Source organism: Macrobrachium nipponense, chromosome 21, assembly GCF_015104395.2.
Source record: "Macrobrachium nipponense isolate FS-2020 chromosome 21, ASM1510439v2, whole genome shotgun sequence".
Classification (NCBI taxonomy): domain Eukaryota; kingdom Metazoa; phylum Arthropoda; class Malacostraca; order Decapoda; family Palaemonidae; genus Macrobrachium; species Macrobrachium nipponense.
In genome coordinates, this window is record NC_087212.1 from 22,892,086 (window position 1) to 22,914,256 (window position 22,171).

The following is a 22,171-nucleotide window of genomic DNA, read 5'->3' on the forward strand; positions in this document are numbered from 1 at the left end:
CTTTAGTAAGAGGGACAATAACTCTTACGACAGGGCAATGAATTTCTCTGAATTTTCAGAGTAGGTTGTTAAAGCTATTGGAAAGTTGGTCAAAGGTGAATTCCTCTCAAACGGTAAAGTGTGGCCCTCTTTTAAGACATTTACTATCAAAGCCTCTGCCCCTCTTTCTTCTCAGTTCATCCAAAACTGGTGGAGCCTTGCTCCTACTGGTGTATGGAGGACTTCTTCATTTCTTCGCTGTAGCCTTGGAGGAAGAATTCTTGATAAAATGGGGAGTAAAGCATACTCTTCCCCATGACCTGGGGAAGGATCTGGAATTCCCCCTACTATGAAAGGGTTGTCCTTGCATGGAAGGAGCAGGGCGCACACTAGGGGTTGATTCCTGAGGGCGCTTCGTCAACTGAGCTAGAAGATGCTGTGTTGATTTCTTCTCGAGGTCAAAAGAAACCTGAAACACTGTAGTCTCTGGGAAAAGATGCTTGCTGTCCAATGGAGAATAGAGAAGAACGGACCTTTGAGTACGCGATACTACTCCTTTTAGTAGTGAAAGAACAATAGTTCTCTTTTCTTCAAAATGCCGAGCAAAGAGAGAACCCAATTCTTAAGAACCATCCTTGATCCTCTTATCTAGGCAAGACGCTCCTAGAAGGTCCTGTGACTGAGTCTTCAGCAAGCACTGAGCATTCTTCAATCTTATGGGCCAATACCCCTACCGACCAGTCTGGAAAGCTTATGACCTCAAAGACTCGGATGATATTCTACATAATCTTGGCAGAGTTAAAGGCCGATCTCCCGGAATAGTCTATGAGACAGGAGAGCTTCCCCTGTCTCGTAAAACAAATGTCTCCTCGAAGAGTCTCGAAGGTGGGAAATTAGTTAATCTTCCCTTGCTCTCCCTTCTCTGAGAGGCAAATGTTAACTTCCTTCAAAGCTTTTCTAGCAGAAGACGAGAGAACCATTCAAGGTAATCTGGATGTATCAGTCTGGTTGTCCATCATATAAGTTGAAGCTGGAGAAGGAGCTGCTGGCAATAAGAAGTTAGGAAAATTTGCTGGTAAATAGTGAAGTAGCGAAGAATAAGCTGTGTGGGGAGTCTATTCCTCTACTTCTTCCGAAGATACAGGAAACAAGTTCACTTGAGGCTGGGCAGTCAATGTAGTATCTTGCACAAAGCCCAGAATACTGTCCAGCATATTCTGAATGGCTGCTATAGACAGATCCAAAGCAGCAGAAACATGAAGTTCCATAGGGAGAAAAGGTCCTGCAGTACTTGCAAAAGCTGGTAACTGTGAAGGCATGAAAGTAGTGTGTTGAATAATAACACTGATTATCTGAAGCTGATGGGCACTGCGGCACCAATCGGCGCTCTTGCGCTAGTGGGAGGTCATGCGCCACTGGGCTCTCCTGTGTCAGTGGGCACTCCTGTGCCAATGGGAGCTCTTGCGCCAAAGGAAGTTCTGGCACCCATTGCGAGACAGGAAGTTCCGGCGCCAATGGGTGCTCGTGTGCCAGTGGGCCCTCCTGCACCAACATATTTACTGATACTAAAGAGGAGTCACATAATCCTCTAGGAGGATGCACAGGTGCTGACAGACACTCAGGTGTAAGGCACATGAGGAGAAGGATCCGGTGCCAACAGACACTCAGAAATTTTCTTAAGTGTGAGATCACCAGACTGGCGCGCTGAGGACAATTTCCTCAATGAGGAAGAATGCCTCTTAGCAGATGAAAGCCTCTCTGACACAAACTGTCCCTCTAACATATGGTTGCTCTGGAAAGAATGTTCAGGACTGTCCCAAAGGCTACACTAAGGGCATTGGTCCACCTGGAGAACACTAGCCTTCCTGGGAGGCACTTTTCAACGCGTGACTCATCCACAAGTGCCATTGGCGCCTGGGATAAGACTCCTCGGAGCTTAACACACTTGAAGAGAGAGGTGACACTTCATTTGAGATGCCTTTCCAAAGGTGCTCTGTCATGACCTGGGATACATAAACAGGACAGATTGAGGGGATGACTGTCCATGGACAGACCCCCACTGACCTCCCTCGGGCTACCAGTATGCTTCCTCCCAGGTTCAGGGAAGTTGGACAGGGACCTTTGCCCAGGAGAATCTGCGGGACAAACAGCCACCTCTTCCACAACACTTGCACTAACACTCACTTCACTTTTCTCACTTACCTTATCCATTAAAGTCTTATCAGACACTCCTAATTTTTCCATGGTCTGTAACATAATAGAAATTTACTATCTACCAGCACTTCAAGGCTGGCAATGGCATTGGGTTTGGGTACAAGAGAGCCAAGGGTTAGGATTGGGTTGAGTGGTCAGAGGTAAGGGAGAAGGCTGAACAGTAGGAGAGTTAGAAACAGACATATAAACAATAACAGCCTGACTAGCTACAGTCTTCTTACCAGTAGCTCTAGAAGCCGCCTTTCTCTTTTTGTCTCTCTCCTAATTTATTTAAATGACTAGTCAAAGTCTTCCAAGTCTTTTAATCCCACTGTTTGCATTCCCTACAAGTCAATTGAGGAGTGCAAACTTGACACCTACACACAGCAAATTGAATGTGGGTCGTAACAAGATTTCATCAATCTCGTATTGCAGTCTTTGCTGCAATATCTAGTAATGAAAGTCTAAGTCACAGTCTAGATCATGAGACAAATTGTAAAATACAGTCCTATCTAAATATTACCAAATCAGCTACCAAAATACTTATGAGAGTACTTCACCAAATTGCCAAAAAAGTAAATCGGGAAGTATACATTTCCAAAAAAAATTCAGCTGCTGCCAATCACTGTCTACAGTATGAACTGACAGAAACAACTGCATTTCGTGCTGTGCTGAGTTGGTTCCTCTCTCCCCCCCCCCAGTAGAGGGCAGGTGGTAATCGCCTAGCCAAAACCAAATAGCGTTCCCGCAAATTTCAAAAATTCTAGCTATCAACAGATAGAAACTATAACTATGTGACTACTTGGTAAGTTACATACATAAAAATAAAATATTGGGATATAACAGCATTACTGTATAAAGTAAAACCAAGAAAACTAGTACTACCATACCTCCAAGAGAACAAGTACTACTACACTTCCAAAATGATACCAGGATTCTAAAGGCATATGATATAATTTTTCTAATACAGTATTGCCAAAATTTCAGTCATCTCTCCCATCCCACAGGGAACAGTAAATTTTATATAATGTATCAGTTCACTGAAGATGGCATATTTCTCTTTTTCATTTAACAGTTAACAAGAAAAGTATAACCAAACAATCTTGAACAACACAGGTTTAAATAACAATTGTGAGAGAGAAAAAAGAAAAAAACAAGGGGGACTTAGTCATGGAAGAAGCAACTGAGACCCTGGAAGAAGCAACTGAGACCCTACCAAATGATTACTGAATCTCTAAACACGAGTAGGTAGAACTAAAGTCTTTGGCGGTAAAGTATGGGCCCATAGTAGCCTCTGCAAGAAATGTTTTTGGATTTCACTTCTGCTTAAATTTTGCAGCCACAACTGTGCCCTTTCATAGGAGGGGAGCTGCATTCTTGAAAAGCAGATAGCCAGGGAATACTGCTATCCTTCAGATGATCCAAGACCCAGAGGCAGCTGCAATACAATATACATAAAACTAAATATCACTCTCTCTTCTATAGCTGAAGCTCTGCAATTAAATAAATACTGTAGTCTATCCTTGTCTATGAGCTTACAGAAAAAGAAATGGAAGAGAAAGGTGATCCTATTGGGAAGTAATGGATAAGAGAGAAAATGCATTTGATACTTTAAGGGACTAAGGCAGCCAGAACTACAATATAATTGACATGATAGCAAAATCTGGGATTACAAGTACCAAAAATAGTTCAAGAAATAACTGATAAGCAAGTATTTCTGACAAGTTCCAATGGAGGCGTTCAAAATCCACCTACACAACCACATTTCTACAGCATGAGTCCACCATTATGTGTCTACATCCCTTCCCAATAGTATCACACTAAATAGTACTTTAGCTATCATTATGTTCCTCTTTTCAAATGTTTCCATGAAACATATTTTGATACAATATTTGCCCCCACTGTTTCTTTATACTTCTTGTTTGAGAAAAACCAAGAATGTATTCTCAGTATTTAAGGAATATACTAAGATTGTATTTGTCATACGTATCCCGGCGTTATAGTAAATAATTACCTTGATGGGTTGCCTATCTCTTTACAAATGGGATAAAAAAGCAAGTGATAAGAATATAAATTGCACATTCACCTGTTCTCAGCATGAAGAGTATTAAAAAGGCAGTCTGCTGAATTTATGATTGTAAGAATAAACCTACAAGATAGCTACCAGGTCAAAATCTTAAAGAGATTATGTTAAGAAGCCTTAATAAACAGTTCATAGTGCAGGTGAATATCACTGGTATCCCTTGGTAAAATGGCCTGATATAAAAATGGGAGGGCTTAAAGAAAAGCAATGAAATGTTCAAAGAATGGCTAAGCCAGCCTAAAAGTAAGCTATTATGGTTAGCATTGATTTATTGGTCTCCTGTCCAAGTAAAGTACAGTTGCCCTCAGTGTACATGGGTTCACTTTACATACTTTTACATGGAAAAAAAATTTAAATTAGAAATATTCTCAACAAAATACAAATAGCATGCACTATCCCAACAAGCAAAAATATGATCAAAACAGTGTCATGCAATATTACAGCATTTCCATTTCACTATGCTATGCAAGTATGTTGGGGTTATCATGAGAGAGAGAGAGAGAGACCGAGAGAGACGATTGACGAGAGAGACGAGGAAGAGGAGAGCGAGAGAGAGAGGACGAGAATGAAGAGAGAGAGAGAGAGAGAGAGCACACATTCTAATACTATGCAAAGAAAATCCTCTACACACCCCTCTCTCTCCACCTATCATTTTCCATCTTTTATTTATTGGTGTTTTATCATAAGTTCACTGCATAAAATGATGACATAAAAAATAATACTGCTACATCATCACTAACAGTTCAGGCTAATGTGTATTTAGTACTCTGCACGGTGTAGTTAATAGGGTATTTGTAATCATAAATTGTTTATTTACATTAAAATTTTTTTCTTATGAACACTGTCCTGTATAAGAAATACTGTAAGATATTATCATTCTTTGCACTGTATAGCCAATAATGGTCATAAGAGGTCTATGTACAAGGTTTATATAGGCGTAAGCATAACTATGCGTACGCCAACTATGTCAACTGTACACAAATACATGGATAACCCCTTTACATAAAATACAAACAGAAAGTTGTAGAAGTAGGCCAATAGGTAGCAGCCCTACAATTTTTTTTTCTTACAAATTCAAAGAGAACAGGGTATGCCTGGGCTATTTGTCGGGGATAATGCAAGATAAAAAACATGATATTTTCCAAACTGGTTGTTAGGTTTTTTGCCTTTATGACAATTATTGTCAGTACAAACCACTTTTTTTTTTTCTCCCCTCCCCTTTACTAGGCTAGACATTTCAGTAGCCTTACGTAAAGCAATATACATTAAAATACTGTGGCCTATCAAAGTGTTATAGTGTAGTGTACTGGCCTTCGAACTGAGTTAGCTCCTCAAAGGTAGAATGGTCATAAGCGGATGTTGGGGGGACGTGGGGGGTGCACGCCTCCCCCCCTTTTTAAATTTCAATAATAATTTTCTGGGCTCAGCTCGTGTCGCTGCGCGAAATATCCTTTAATCTATTATTTCTAGGGTAAATGTACTAACACATACCAGAGAATAAATAAAATAAAGAAAAAGGTCAGTATAACTGCTCGCTCACCCTCCAGGAGGGTGTCGGTATGAACACTAGGCGAGTGAGACCACTACCACGAGCCAAATGCCAATAGAAATCTCCCACTACAAAATCCCTCCAAGAGGGGAGCCGACCCACAGAGTGAGCAGCTCGTACTACTACTACTCCATCCCATGCTGCCGACTGCTGCGCCTCTGGTGGCCATCCTTTCAAGTTAGCACCCACGAGTCGGTTGTGATATTTTTCCTCTCTGTGTGTGCCCTTTCATTGGATTTTCTATTATGGAGCGTGCAGCTATCGCAGCAGCTAAGTAAGTACTCAGTATTTACGGTTTATTTGGTTTTTTTCGGCCCTGAGACAGTATTGCCGTTTTTTAGGTATAAATACGATCTCAGGGGTCGGAAGCATGGCAGCATGGTTCTGCCTCGTGATGGGTTCGTTCTTGGTCTCCCATACCTAGAACATCCCCTTATTTATCTTCGCTCTTTATGATTATCCGCTTTACTTAGGGTACGGTCTACTCAGGTTTGTCATGCATGCATGTATTTACCTTACGTAGGCTTCTTCTATCCAGACCCTAGTCCAGGTTCTTAGTATCGGCCTCTGACTAGCTTTGAGTGGTAGACTTGCCTTCGGGTTAGTCGTACTACACTCCTGGATTTTTTCTCCCTGCTATATTATTTTCTTTCTTTCATTTATTTATTTATATAACTGTGTATTTTATTATTGTTAGGTTAGTTAGGCGTCTGGCTTAGCCTAGGTCCTGGCTCTTTGAGCCTATACTACCGCTCATCAGTTCGGTTGCTTCCCTATAGCATCTCTCTGATTAGTTGGTTCGGCCCAGTGGGCTTATTTGCCTCCGCTTTTCAGTTCAGTATGCTTCCCGATAGCATTTCCCTGATCAGTGGTTGTCCTAGGCTTAGTTGTCGTTTTTGGTCTTACCGCCTCGTGGTCACTTCGTGATCACGGGCCAGCCAGACGCCTGTCCAGTCATTCTTCCCCCCCCTCCCGCTCTTCCATAGAGTCCGGGGCGGGGACGGGTCGGTCTGCCCCATGCTCGCTCCTCATACCGAGCCTGCCTCTCTCTCCCCTCAGGCGGAGGGGCTAGGGAGTCGGGACAGACCCTGACTGGTCTCGACCTCTCCGGCTTCTCGGTCCGGCCGGTTGGTACGGAGTGGGGGGTACTGGCCTTGCCCACCCTCCGCGCTACCTTGTCGCTCCGGGCTAGCTTGAGCCTGTATGTCTTCTCGCTCTTTCCAATCTTACTAGGGCTCCTTCCTGATCGGAGTCCTGGTATCCAGCGGAAAGTTGTTAGTCCACCCAGTAGGGTGGACCGGAGCATACAGTGGGTCTCTACTAACCTTACCGTTTTGCTGAGTTACTACACTCCGCTACGCACTGGACTTAGTCCGGTTTGCTTGTGTGTTAGGTTTAAGTTATCTTTTAAGTTATCTTAAGAACCTTAACATCCCCCTCCCTTACATATCTTACCGGATCTCTCCGGGATTATAGCCTATTCAGGCGATGCAGGGAGGGGTTATGCCCAAATTTTTTCCGAGCTCCGGCATGCATCGGAGCTCTTCTGTCCCTTAGACTGTAAGTGATGTTTTTTAAGATACTCATGTGTCTCCCCACTTACAGGCCACCAACTGTGAGCATCCGGGATGTTCCGCCACACTTCAGGACCCTTGTGGACACGAAGTTTGCCGTCCCATGCTCCATGCGCGACTCCGCTCGGGGACATCCAGGTCTGGTACCATGAGACGTGTACCATATGTTACGATCTGGTGAGCCAGCTTTTGGAAGGGGTAAGTTTTACATCTCCAGTAGCTGCTCCGCTTCTTTTTTAGCGCTTAAGTTTTCATCATATTAACTTAAGGCAATTAATTTGAAGTTATACTTATTTAAGTTTTTTAGTTTTTAAGTGATTCTTAAATCTAAACTACGCCCTCTCTTCCAGGCTCCGGCGGTAAGATGATACCGCACTGGCTACCCTACGGGCCTGGGTCGGCGGTTTTGGGAAAAACGCCCGCCAAGGGACAGCCCTACATCCTAGAGAAGCGGTTGGCATTACTAATCTTCCCCGGAGGCAAGGCGACAGGATACGTCGACCCGGTAGAAGCGGATCCGACTATCGCCTTCATCCAACAACAGCTGGCCACCTCATTAACTGATCAGGACCAGGATATCTCTACGGATGTCGCGACCCTAGATATTAATGTTGAACCTATGGTAGGTATAGACGACCTGTTGGTCGAGGTAGGTACGGAGGACACCCAAGGGTCACCCTTGGGCGTAACTGTTTTCTTCTACTCCTGCAACCTCTCCATCCTTCCTAGGCTTTACGGGTGACGAAAATATATTCTCCTCCTGGTGCTTCGGTTAGACCTAAGGTCAAGTCTAAGGTGATGACTTTGACTAAGACGTCGTCGTCGTCTAAGAAGACGACTTCGGCTTCATCCTCCTCCCGTAGTCTCCGGGCTATGGGAATCCCGGGAGCATCCAGGTCTACAAAAGCTTCTTTTAGCTACGGCTCTAAGTCCTCGAGGAGTAAATCCTCCAGAGAGAGATCTCGCACTCCGGCAGAATCACCAGTTCCGCTACCTTTGGTTCCGATTCAGAGCCTCCCCTCCACCTCCGCAGCAGCTCCGGCTTTGGACTCCAATGCTGGCCTGTTGCACAGGTGGGTGACCTGGTTGGGTCCTTAAAGAGTAGCATGGAGCAAATGATCTCTCGTCTGTCGACAGGATTACTTCCCAGGACTCCATTATAGCCGGGCTGAGAGAAGCTCCTCTAGCCTCTCCTCCACTGTCCAACACGAGTGGATCCCAACTTCCTCCGTATGACTCACTACCTCAGTTCTCTATGAACAATCCGTGGAGAGTAGCGTCATACGCCCCCTTCCAGGACGGTCTCATCTCTATACCGGAATTTGGGACACGAAGAATAGAGGACTTCGAGTTCTTCCCGGAAGACCTCCAGCCTCCGTTCATAGGCTACGCAAGGCTTACGCCGTCGGCTATGGTGCGGGACGATAAGGTACCTAAGGAGACAGTCCTCTACTCACGAGACCAGGCTCAGAGAGAATGGCTCAGGTGTTTAGAGGACATGGATTGTTCTTCTACAAACACCAAGATACAACCATTTAAGAAGTCCCTTTACCATTTTTACAATGGATGAAAGTACCCCGCTCCCTTTCCTAACCAACAAGATCGCGAGGTCGACCATCCCAGCGGCCCAGAAGAAGGGGGAACCTATACCGCAGTTGAAGGAAGCGGACCCCACTTCTCCGTTGCTCCCCTCAGTTGGAGAATTGTGGGAAGACTTGCCGAATACATTCTCAGCTGGCAAACTCAAACCGGACTGTGCTATGGAGCAGTTTGGTGAAAAGCTACCCAGGCTCCCAGATAGCCTTATTCAGGCTGAGTTTGATGCAAAATCGCGTCTAGCCAGATCCATCAATTCTATGGCTATGTCTGAGGTAGCTACCATGGCTTATGGATCAGAACCGATTTTTAAGCTCATGACCAAAGCCCTGACTCAAACGGTACAGTCAGATATGTTTGAGTTTGCCACTGCTCGGACGAATTGTAGGAAGCATGTCCTACAAGAGGCAACCATTCGGCATGAACCGAATAGGTTACTCTCGTCTAGCATCTGGGGAGCAGATCTCTTCCCAGAAGCTATGGTTAAGGAGGTCCAGTCAGAGGCTACCAGGTTAAACCAGAGCCTTAAGGATCGTTGGGGCCTTTCGGCTAAGAGGAGGCAAGACCTGACTCCTAAAGGTAAGGGACAAAAGAAACCCAGGCGTTTCCAACCTTACCAGAAGAAGCAACTACGCTTTCCTCAACAAGTTCCAACAGTACCGTTAGTGCAGACAGCCCAACCCTCCACTTCTAAAGGTCAATCACAGCCAATTTATGTGATATCCCCTCAGCCTCAGCCCTCCACCTCTTACGCCATCTCTCCAGCTTACAATCAAGCCTTCGAGAGTCAAGCTTCTCAGAAGTATGACCGCTCGGGTAAGGGAGGTAGAGGTAAGCGTTCCTTTCGTGGGAGAGGATCGGGAGGCCCCTTTAACAGGGGAAAGCACTTCAGAGGAGGCCGAGGCGGTTACCAGAACCAATGAAGAACTTCAGGTAGGAGGGAGGCTGTTTCACTTTCGCCACCGGTGGAACTTCAGCCAATGGGCTCAGAGCATAGTGTCAAAAGGTCTGGGTTGGAGCTGGTTGACGAACCCACCTCCATCCAGACCTTTCCGTCAACTTCCTTCCAAGGAATTGACAGAGTACGCAGACGATCTCCTTCAAAAAGGAGCTATAGCGAGAGTCAAGAGATTAAAATTTCAAGGTCGCTTGTTCAGCGTGCCAAAGAAAGGCTCACAAAAAAGAAGGGTAATCTTAGACTTGTCCCGCTTAAACTTAGCCATCCGCTGCGACAAGTTCAAGATGCTCACGATCTCACAGGTGCGGACCCTACTTCCCCGTGGGGCCGTCACCACCTCTATCGATCTTACAGACGCTTACTATCATATCCCTATTGCAAGACACTTCCGTCCGTATCTGGGTTTCAAGATAGGAGACCAGACATTCTCCTTCAAGGTAGTTCCATTCGGACTCAACGTGGCACCCAAGTGTTCACGAAGCTAGCGGAAGTGGTAGTGCAACAACTCAGATCGCAAGGGTTCATGGTAGTAGCGTATCTCGACGATTGGTTGATCTGGGCCCCAACAGTCGAGGAATGCAACAGAGCTACTCTGAAAGTGATTCAGTTCCTGGAATATCTAGGCTTCAAAATAAACAGGACCAAATCAAGACTCACTCCAGAGTCAAACTTTCAGTGGCTGGGCATTCAATGGAATCTAGCATCCCACACTCTGTCGATTCCATCAACCAAAAGGAAAGAAATAGCAAAGTCAGTCAAGCAATTTCTAAGTCACAAACTAGCGTCAAGGAGAGCCCAGGAAAGGATCCTGGGTTCTCTCCAGTTTGCATCAGTGACAAACGTCTTAATGAAAGCCAAACTGAAAGACCTAACCAGAATCTGGCGCTCGCGAGCAACCGTCAGGTCCAGGGACAAACTATCCTCAGTGCCTCTGATTCTAAAGAATCGACTTCGGCCATGGGCGAGAGTCAAGAATTTATCAATGTCAGTACCCCTTCAGTTCCCTCCACCAGGGGTCACCATCCACACAGACGCGTCCTTAAGCGGCTGGGGAGGGTATTCCCAGGTCAAAAAGGTTCAAGGGACTTGGTCACCTCAGTTCCGTCAGTTCCATATAAACGTACTGGAGGCAATGGCAGTGTTCTTGACTCTAAAAAGGTTACGCCCACCCAAGTACTCCCACATAAAGCTAGTCCTGGACAGTGCAGTGGTAGTACATTGTATAAACAGAGGAGGCTCCAAGTCACGTCATCTAAATCACGTCATGATAGCCATCTTCTCCCTGGCAGACAAGTTCAGTTGGCATCTTTCCTCCACTCACATAGCTGGAGTAAGAAACGTCATAGCAGACGCCCTATCCCGATCAGTACCCCTAGAGTCGGAATGGTCACTGGACAACAGTTCGTTCCAATGGATCCTTCAAAGAGTCCCAGGGCTACAGGTGGACCTCTTCGCATCACAAGCGAACCACAAACTACCGTGTTATGTAGCCCCCAACCTGGACCCTCTGGCCTATGCCACGGACGCCCCTGGCTCTAGACTGGAACAACTGGGAGAAGATTTACGTCTTCCCTCCAGTGAATCTCCTCATGAAAGTATTGAACAAACTCAGGACATTCAAGGGTCAAGTGGCTCTAGTAGCCCCAGACTGGCCGAACAAGAGCAAGCTGGTATCCTCTAATTTTGGAGCTGGGCCTTCGTCCTCTTCAGATCCCCAGTCCCAAGCTCTCCCAGTCAGTGCAAATGAAGACTGTGTTCGCTTCCTCAGGGATTCTCAAAAATGGTATTGTTATGATACAATAAAGTTTTATGCATACTTACCTGGCAGGTATATATATAGCTTATCCTCTTGACGCACTGGCAGAATTTCAAAACTCGCGGCAACCGCTAGTACACTGGTAGTTCAGGTGATGGCCACCCCGCTCCCGTGGCGCTGGTACTTGGAACTATTCCCGTTTTCCTCAGATTTTCTCTGAAACCCTGTCTCCTGAGGGGAGGAGGGTGGGAATTTAATTATATATACCTGCCAGGTAAGTATGCATAAAACTTTATTGTATCATAACAATACCATTTTTATGCATGACACTTACCTGGCAGGTATATATATAGCTGATTGACACATTTGGAGGTGGGTCATAGACAGCAACATCGTCATAATTCAAAAATTAACTAAATTTTTAGAACTATGTATTATGTTCCTTACCTGCTAAGGTAGCTGACTTCGTAGGTCCTGCCTCTTAGCCTGCTAAACCTTAGTAGCTCTCAACTAGGACGTGACCTGTTTGTTGAGAAAGCTAACAATAAGGGCCTGACAAACTGGACGTGACCAATTTGTTGACAGAGAACCCTAGCCCTCATTTACCACGGGCATTCATGCTAGGAAAGTTAGTCACCTGAACCACACACACATATAATAAACACTAACCAACAGACTGAGCTGGTCTTAACCTTCTCAGACAACCATAAAAACACTATAACCTAATTAATATAAAAACCTAGCATGTTATTAGGTTATGGGGTGGAAACTCCTTTGCCAGTACTGTACCTGAGGATACATACGGGCCTAACGTTTGACAATTATCAAAGTTGTCTTCACGTCTCTAAGGTAATGAGAGGCAAACACAGAGTTTGTCCTCCAATACGTTGAATCTATAATGTCCTTGAGGGCTAAATTTTCCTGAATGCTAAGGACGTAGCTACTGCTCTCACCTCATGAGCTTTAACTTTAATTATACCGAAGCATTCCTCCTGACAAAGCAAATGAGCATCTTTAATGACTTCTCTTACAAAGAAAGCCATTGCGTTTTTAGACATAGGTCTAGTAGGATCTTTAACGGAGCACCACAGAGAACATGAAGTTCCCCTAATGCTTCTTGTTCTTTCTACGTAAAAACCGTAAGGCTCTTACTGGGCAAAGAACCCTTTCTTGTTCTTGACCTACCAGATCAGCCAGTCCTTCAATCTCAAATGATCTTGGCCATGGATGCGAAGGATTCTCATTCTTTGCTAAGAACTCCTGTTGAAAAGAACAAACTGCTTTGTTGTGCTTCCATCCTATTTGCTTGTCAATAGCTTGCAGCTCGCTAATCCTTTTAGCTGTAGCTAAGGCTACTAAGAAGATAGTTTTCTTCGTTAGCTCTCGCAAAGGCGCACTGCCCATAGGTTCGAACTTATCCGTCTCCAAGAATTTGAGAACGACATCCAAATTCCAAGAAGGGGTTCTGCACCGTCGATCCTTCTTTGTATCAAACGATCTGAGGAGATCTCTAAGATCTGCGTCATTGGACAGGTTTAAACCTCTGTGTCTAAACACTGCAGACAACATACACTTATAGCCTCTAATCGTCTGATTAGCCAAACCTAAGTTCTTTCTTCAGTATAGCAGGAAATCTGCAATCTGTGTCACAGAGGTACTGGATGAAGAAATCTTCCGATTCTTACACCATTTACGGAAGTTCTCCCACTTCGACTGGTACACTTTGATAGTCGATGGCCTTCGTGCTCTTGCAACTGCCTTCGCTGCTTCTCTAGAAAACCCCCTCGCTCTGACAAGTCTTTCGATAGTCTGGAACGCAGTCAGACCCAGAGCGAGGGGTGTTCTTGTGGAACCTGTCGAAGTGGGGTTGTTTGAGAAGATCTACTCTCGTGGGTAGACTTCTCGGAGAATCTACTGTCCATTCCAGTACCTCTGTGAACCACGTTTGGGCCGGCCAGAATGGGGCTATCAGGGTCAGCCTTGTTCCTCGACTTTCCCTGAATTTTTTCATTACCTTTCCTAAAATCTTGAACGGGGGAAAAGCGTACGCATCTAGACCCGTCCAATCTAGTAGGAAGGCATCGACTGCGACTGCAAGAGGGTCCGGGATTGGAGAACAATAGTTCGGTAACCTCTTCGTCGCTGCGGTAGCGGGAAAAGATCCACTACTGGAGTGCCCCAGAGCTTCCACAGTCTCTGGCATACTTGAAGATGCAACATCCACTCCGTGGAAAGCACTTGTCCGTCCCTGCTCAACAGATCCGCCCTGACGTTCTTCTCTCATTGAATGAACCTGGTGAGCAGGGTGACGTTTTCTCTCTGCGACCAAAGAAGAATCTCCTTCGCCAGGTTGCAAAGGGACAACGAGTGGGTTCCTCCTTGTTTCCGTATATATGCCAGAGCTGTGGTATTGTCCGCGTTGATCTGCACCACTTTGCCGCTGATCCACGGTCTGAACGCTTTCATAGCCAAGAAGATCGCCATCAGTTCCTTCCTGTTTATGTGCCATGCCTTTTCTTCTTCGCTCCAAAGGCCTGACTCCTCCCGAGGGCCCAGCGTCGCTCCCCAGCCTGCGTCTGACGCGTCGGAAAATAATATCCGGTCTGGGTTCCTCTGCTGGAGTGACGTACCCTCTGACAACCTCTCCGGAACTAGCCACCACTTTAGTTCCTATTTATCTTCGAAGGAATTGGAAACCGGAAGGAATCTGGTTGCGATCTTCTTGTCCAGACTTCGTTCAGAAAGAACTGTAAGGGCCTCATGTGAAGTCTCCCTAGTGAAATGAACCGCTCTAACGAAGAGAGTGTCCCCAGCAGGCTCATCCACTCTCTCGCTGAGCATTGGTCTTTCATTAGGAATTCTTGCACTTTCCGTATACACATGGTCTGCCTTTCGGGTGACGGAAAAGCCCGAAAAGTCACTGAGGATATCAGAATCCCCAAATAAACTAGTTCCTGAGAGGGGATCAATCGTGACTTTTCCAGGTTCACCATCAGACCCAGTTGCTGAGTTAATTCCAATGTTACGTCCGTGTCCTCCAGACATTGCTGTTTTGATTGTGCTCTTATGAGCCAATCGTCGAGGTAGAGAGAGACTCTGACTCCTGCCAAATGAAGCCTCTTCTCTAAATCGATGTAATGAGCCCCTAGGGCTCTCGGAGCTGTAGCGAGAGGTGGTTTCTTGAGAAAGGGAATCTTGTACCCTTCCTTCGCTACCTTTACGGACCAAGGATCCGCTCCTTTGCTTTGCCAGACTTCCCAGAAGTCTAAAAGTCTGGCCCCCACACAAGTCTGGAGGACTTCTGACTCATTGTTTGGTTGAAGTTTTGGCCCCTCTTTTGGTTGGAACTCTTTTCCCTCTAAATGCTGGTCGAGCGAAAGTCCTACCCCGAAAGGGCTGCTGTGCTGTCTTCGTATCCTTCGTAGTCTTATTCATGACCTTAGAAGGTAAATACTTCCTTACCGATGACGTAAGAAGATCTTGAGTCGCCTTCTGAGTGAGGGAGAGAGATATGTCCTTAATGATCTCTTGCGGGAAGAGCTGTCCTGACAGAGGAGAGAACATCAACTCCGACTTTTGCGCGTTCGACACTCCTTTAGCAGCGAACGAGCATAAGAGATGTCTTTTCTTCAAGACGCCTGCTGTAAAAATTGAAGCCAATTCATTAGCTCCATCTCTCAAGGCTTTATCCATACAGGACATAATACTTCTCGACAACTCGGATACTGACGACTCTTCCATCTCCGAAGTTCGAGCCAGGGCCCCCAACGACCAGTCAAGAAAATTAAACACCTCAAAGGTCCTAAAGATACCTTTGAGTAAATGGTCGAACTCCGACGAAGTCCACCACACTTTGGCTGAATGCAAAGCCTGTCTACGGGAGCTATCCACTATGTTGGAAAAGTCTCCCTGGGAGGAGGCAGGCACTCCCAGGCCAAGACTTTCCCCCGTAGCATACCAAACACCAGACTTCGAAGCCAACTTGGCCGGAGGAAATACAAAAGAAGTCTTCCCCGACTCTTTCTTCTCCTTCAACCACTCATTTACGCGTTGAAGGGCTTTCTTGGCCGAAATGGACAAAGTCATTTTCAAAAACGACGATTTCTTGGCTGTCTTCGTCTTCGAAAATTGCGACAAAGGCGATGGCGGGCCTGAAGGTTGAAAATCTCCTTCAAACAAAGAAAGAAGGCACTCTGTTAGCCTCCTGTAGTCCGAAGAAGGAGCTTCCGTCTTGTCCTCTTCCGCACTCTCCGCAAATTCTTCCTCCTGCGAAGAAATATCTTGAAAACCAAGATCCTGCTGACTCTCCAATTCAGAGTCCTTATGCAGCTCCTGTTTAGAAAGCGAATGCGGCACTGACTCCCTATAAAACTCCTCTCTTCCTTGTCGAGACAATGTTTTGACTTGCTGCCGCCTGCGTCCTGCGTCCTCCTGAACGTATGCGTCCACCATGCGTCCATCACTTCTCCTCTTGCGGTTCCTGCGTCCTGTACTTCGTCCTTCTTAAGGGAACGCACTGCGTCCTGGATCGCGTTGTACGTCCTGCGTCCTCTTGGAGGACTTAACCGGGAGAGACGAGTCCTTACGTCTAACCGAAGGTTGTTCGGGCTTCTCCCATGATTGAACAATCACTGCCAATCTCTGCTGCATGTCCCGCAGCACCTCCTTCGTTTCCGCCTCCTTACGAGACTCCTGATGATGAGGAGATCGAGGACGCACCGGGCTAACACGAAGAGGCGAGCGAACTTCCAACTGACGTGAAATCCTCTTCCTTTTGATAGGGATCATCTCTTCATCCTCCGATGAAAAAATCTCAGGGCTACTCCACCCTTCTTGGTCGAAAGCCCTTTCCTCCTGTGAAGAGGACGGAAAGTATGACCTCTTGAGAGGACGCGATACTTCCGCGAACCGCCTACTCCTTCCCGAGGCTGAACTATCCGAAGAATAACGGCACTTCCCAGTATCGCCTTTTCTATGGCGTACTGCAGCAGCCTGGGACTTATCAACAGGACTGCTGAAGGGACGACTGATCGCAAGTCAACCCCTCTCGCCTCCCTTCGACTGTCGACATGCCTTCTCCCTTGGGTCTGGGAGCTTGACAGAGGTCTCGGTCTAGGAGCACGAGAGAGACGATCAGGCGCCCCCTCCACAACACTGTCACCAAACACTTCCACTTTGTCTGTTAATCGTTTTTTAATTTGGTCTCCCATGGACGCAAGGGCAGCGAACACTTTCACTATTTGTGGATCAGTAGTATCCTCAGATACAGCAACTGGAGCAGGAGAAACCTGGGGGGAAGGTGCTACATCTACATGTGAATGAGCTGGAGAAGACACATGCAAAGATTCATCCAAAGGTTTACTCGAAGATCCCGATCTTTCACTCCTAGATACAGATCTTCTAACCCGATCTTTTTCTAATCTCTCCACATACTTCATAAGAGCCTTCCACTCTTTCTCATTCAGACACTGACATTCATTGCACCTATTGTCCCACGTACATACAAACTCCCGACACTTCTTACAAATAGTATGTGGATCTACCGATGATTTCGGCAGTCTCACCTTACACCCTTCTTTCACACAAACTCTAAACATACTTCCTGAATCAGACATACTAAACAAGGTCCAAACAAAATGCGATTGCCACTCTAACTTCGTGAATACGATACCAATATCCAAAAGTCAGATAACGAGCAGGAAATTCTAACAGAGAACCAACAACGATGTTGCCGGTTCGGCTGGCAGAGAAAATCTGAGGAAAACGGGAATAGTTCCAAGTACCAGCGCCACGGGAGCGGGGTGGCCATCACCTGAACTACCAGTGTACTAGCGGTTGCCGCGAGTTTTGAAATTCTGCCAGTGCGTCAAGAGGATAAGCTATATATATACCTGCCAGGTAAGTGTCATGCATAAAACCCTAACTTTATGGATTTCATGAAGTTTGCGGCAAAAAGAGATGCGAATATTGACCCTCAGAATATTCTATTCTTGGAATCCGATAAAAGGGATTCGACTTTGAGGCAGTATGATGCTGCTGTCAAAAAGTTAGCAACCTTCCTGAGAGATTCGGATATTAGAATCATGACAGTTAATTCAGCTATATCCTTTTTCAGATCCTTATTTGAAAAAGGTTTAGCAGCTAGCACGATTACGACAAACAAGTCAGCTTTGAAAAAGATATTTCAATTTGGATTTAACATAGACTTGACGGATTCCTACTTCTCGTCTATTCCTAAGGCATGTGCTAGGCTTAGGCCTTCTGTAAGGCCTACGTCAGTTTCATGGTTCTTAAACGATGTCCTAAAACTGGCTTCCGAAACCGATAATGACACATGCTCGTTTATAATGCTCTTAAGAAAAACCCTATTCTTATTAAGCTTAGCTTCAGGAGCAAGAATTTCAGAACTGTCGGCTCTATCCAGAGACCCGGATCATATTCAGTTCCTTCCCACAGGAGAAGTCCTACTTTCTCCGGAACGTAGCTTTTTAGCAAAGAATGAAGATCCTTTGATGAGGTGGGAACCTTGGAAGGTACTACCCCTTCCACAAGATGTATCTCTTTGCCCAGTTACAACCTTACGAGCCTTTCTGTCTAGGACCTCCTCATCTTCGTCGGGTCCCCTCTTTAGGAGGGAAAAAGGTGGAACTTTATCCATTAAAGGCATCAGGCAACAAATCCTGTACTTTATTAAGCAAGCCAATCCTGACTCTTTCCCGAAAGCACATGATGTCAGGGCAGTAGCCACCTCAATTAATTATTTTCCAACATATGAACTTCGATGAGTTGAAAAAGTATACTGGATGGAAATCGCCGACAGTGTTCAAACGTCACTACCTTAAGTCCTTGGAAGCTCTGAAATTCCCAGCAGTAGCAGCGGGTAACATAGTTTCCCCTGACTCTAGCTAGTTTGTAGTAGAAGATTCAGTCCTCCTTTCTACCTGCCTCACCCAAAAGTTCGTCTATTCCTACCTGGTTCATTTGCATTCACCTTGTGTCTTAGCTGCTTTTGTGATAGTGTAGTGGGTGCCCCTTATTGTCTGGTTAGGGACACTCACAAATGATTATAAACATTGATCTCATGGATGTTTCCCCTTATTTTTATGCTAGGGGATACATCATATTATAATGATTACGGGTTTTGTATATTAAGTCATATACATTCCTTTATATATTATTATTGTTGATTGTTTTTATTAATTGCTATTATACTTTTGATACATGCTGTTACACAGATAACATTGATACATGTAAATAATTTTACCTGTACATATGTAATTACCTTATGTTAGCAAACATGATTAGATTTAAGGGTAATTTAAGCATATTTTCTATTTTTATACCCCTGTGTATATGTATCTTTTAGCAATTATAGTCTATTCATATATATTTTATCTTTTATTTGAGACCTATTCTGATTTATTTTATTTTTATTCTCATTTTATTACTTTTGTTTACAATCTTGTGCTATTTCTCTGGTACGATTTCGCGCAGCGACACGAGCTGAGCCCAGAAAAGGGATTTTGACGTAAGGAAAAATCTATTTCTGGGCGATTGGCTCGTGTCGCCAGCGAAATCCCACCCTACCCATCCCTTCGCCCAAGATTGTCTGCTAACTTCAGGATGGCCACCAGAGGCGCAGCAGTCGGCAGCATGGGATGGAGTAGTAGTAGTACGAGCTGCTCACTCTGTGGGTCGGCTCCCCTCTTGGAGGGATTTTGTAGTGGGAGATTTCTATTGGCATTTGGCTCGTGGTAGTGGTCTCACTCGCCTAGTGTTCATACCGACACCCTCCTGGAGGGTGAGCGAGTCAGTTATACTGACCTTTTTCTTTATTTTATTTATTCTCTGGTATGTGTTAGTACATTTACCCTAGAAATAATAGATTAAAGGATATTTCGCTGGCGACACGAGCCAATCGCCCAGAAATAGATTTTTCCTTACGTCAAAATCCCTTTTTTGGGGCTGGACTATTCACAATTTCCCAAAACATGAGTAAATAAATTATACTTTCTTTAGTTTTTATTATGGTAATAATTATTATATATGAATATTTATAATAGCCATTAAAATCATTGTAGATCTAAGATATTTTCAGAAGAATATGAGATGTGCATGATAATGTTATATTGGGTAGTTTGTTGCAAAGGAGTACTTAGAGACAAATAATTTCTTGGAAGGATTACTTATTCCCTTCCATAAGTTACTTTCAAAAAGGTAAATAAGACTTTTCTGGGAAGGCATGTTCTTACAGCATGAAGAGAGTAACTTCCCAGAATGAACAGATTTCTGAGAAAACATGCATTACAGGGTTTCAGTCATCTAGATTTGTAATCTCATTCACAAAGCCACAAGCCAGGTTGGTTAAGGAAACCGAAATAGATCTAATTAATGCAATTAATGCCTATCAGAAGATTTCCTTAGTCAAAGAAGAATTGCAGCTGATCAGATCAAAGGTTGACGATGAGTATAAATCTATCTTCATACAAGGCAAAAAAATGGCAGATGAAGCTAGCATTGAAATGACTACACCTCGTCAGTGCAAAGACAAACAATGAACACTTCAAAAGAAGTGTTCATTCCCTTTCTTGACAATGCCATAACAGAACTGAGACCATTTTGGGGATGTCACTAAGGCTTCTGTGCAAACAATATTACTTTTGCCAAAGTTCTTGGAAAAACTGCAAGATAATGATATTGAGGAAATTATGCATTGCTTAATCAGAGATGATATACTGGATGCCTCTTCATTTGATGCTGAGCTGAGAATATAGAAGAGACTGTGGATCAACCATGAAAGTATACCAGATAGTCTTGCCACCACAATCAACCATCTTGAGTGTCATAAGTTAATGTTTCCTAACTTAATCACAGTAATCAGCATTTCACTTGTAACTGCTGTAACAAGTGAGTGCAACAGTTGAACATTCAAATTCAACACTTAAATTTGTAAAGAATCCATATCGTAATTCTATGTGCAAGGACAGATTCATTGCTTTGGTATTATTACACATACACAGTGATATTCCTCTTGATTATGACAAATTGATTGATATGTATGAATGGGTAAATCCTAGAAGAATGCTTTTTCTGAATCCATGCCAGTAAATTGCCAAACTCACTGATACTGTCTATTGCTAATTCTGACAGAAGAACTAATTTTTTTTTATTTCTCTACATATTAATTGTAGACATATGTATAAAATTGTATTGAACATTACATTGTCTATGTTAACTAAGGAATAATATAAGGTCTATCACTAGTCTATATGTCTGTAGCCATATGAAAAGACTGTTAAAACATGCTGCACATCTTTCAGGTAACCTTGAATACAACTGTATACATACACTTGAGCTTTGTAAATAAGTTAACTATATTAAAGTACTCATAACGTATGATATAAAATTATTAATAACTGTGAAAACATGTCATTATAATGATGAACTATTGGTACATACAGACAATTCATGAGTCCCCTTTCAAGAACCTCTGGATCGGCCCCTGGTAGTCCTATCTCCCAATGTTTGTTTGCCATCAGTCACGGATGTGGCAATTATCTTGGGTTACCTAGGCCTAAGAATATTGTAGTGAAATGCATTTATTAAAATTACCCTATCATAAAACTGAAAATATCTGGGTAATTTAAAAGATGGCTTTAAGAAAATATTGTTCATTACTACCCTATTAATTTTTGGTTAAACAATAGACTAGTGTGTGTATATAATGCAGTGCAGGAGAGCTAATTAGAGAATTGACACTAGCAGTCTTGTCTTTATTCATCCTGAAGGACAGATACTAAAAATGACTTTGGCTCTGTGAACATCATAGGCTATTTAGCACCAGCTTCTCAGGGATGAAAGTAAAAATATATGAAAAAGATATTAAATTTCTTCTTATCTCTGTATATTTCTCCAAATACCTAACCTGTACAAAATTAGGCTATAGTAGTATACCTACCTAGGGGAAACAACCCAGTGGACTAGCTGATCCAGTCTTGCCCGCTTGTTGATCCACCCTGCGAAAAAGTACTTTTGCTTACTTCGAAAAGAGAGTAGAGGTCTTGAGGTGTTGCTCCCACCACCGATGACTCATAAATGGTGCCCACCTCCGGTGTCAGGACGTGTTAAAGTACTTTTTCAGACGGTGGATCAACAAGCAGGCAAGACTGGATCACCTAGTCCACTCGGTTGTTTCTCCTACACCCTTTTCAATTTTGTTAGCCAAAAAAAATGTAGAAGATAAAAAAACTTTATCTTCATGTGGCCTACTCTTTTACATTTATCCAAGATCTGTTCTTATTTGTTCATTCGGAGCAAACTAACAACATGGGTAGCCCCGCCTAGTCTGGGGCCTACGAGGTCCTAGCCTAGCCTATACCTTGGAAGGGCATTGGACCTGCTACGATAGCCTTCACAATCCAATTCAGGTAAGATTTTGATTGTAATAAATTCAATATTCTCTGAAAACAGAAGCAAACGGCGT

At 44.2% G+C, this 22,171-nt stretch overlaps 1 protein-coding gene across 8 annotated transcripts in view; it reads right to left on the reverse strand.

Moving 5' to 3' along the window:
- LOC135197838 (ninein-like protein) overlaps window positions 1–22,171 on the reverse strand; it is a 255,706-nt gene that overhangs the window by 233,149 nt on the left and 386 nt on the right. The gene's annotated exons all lie outside the window — the stretch shown is intronic.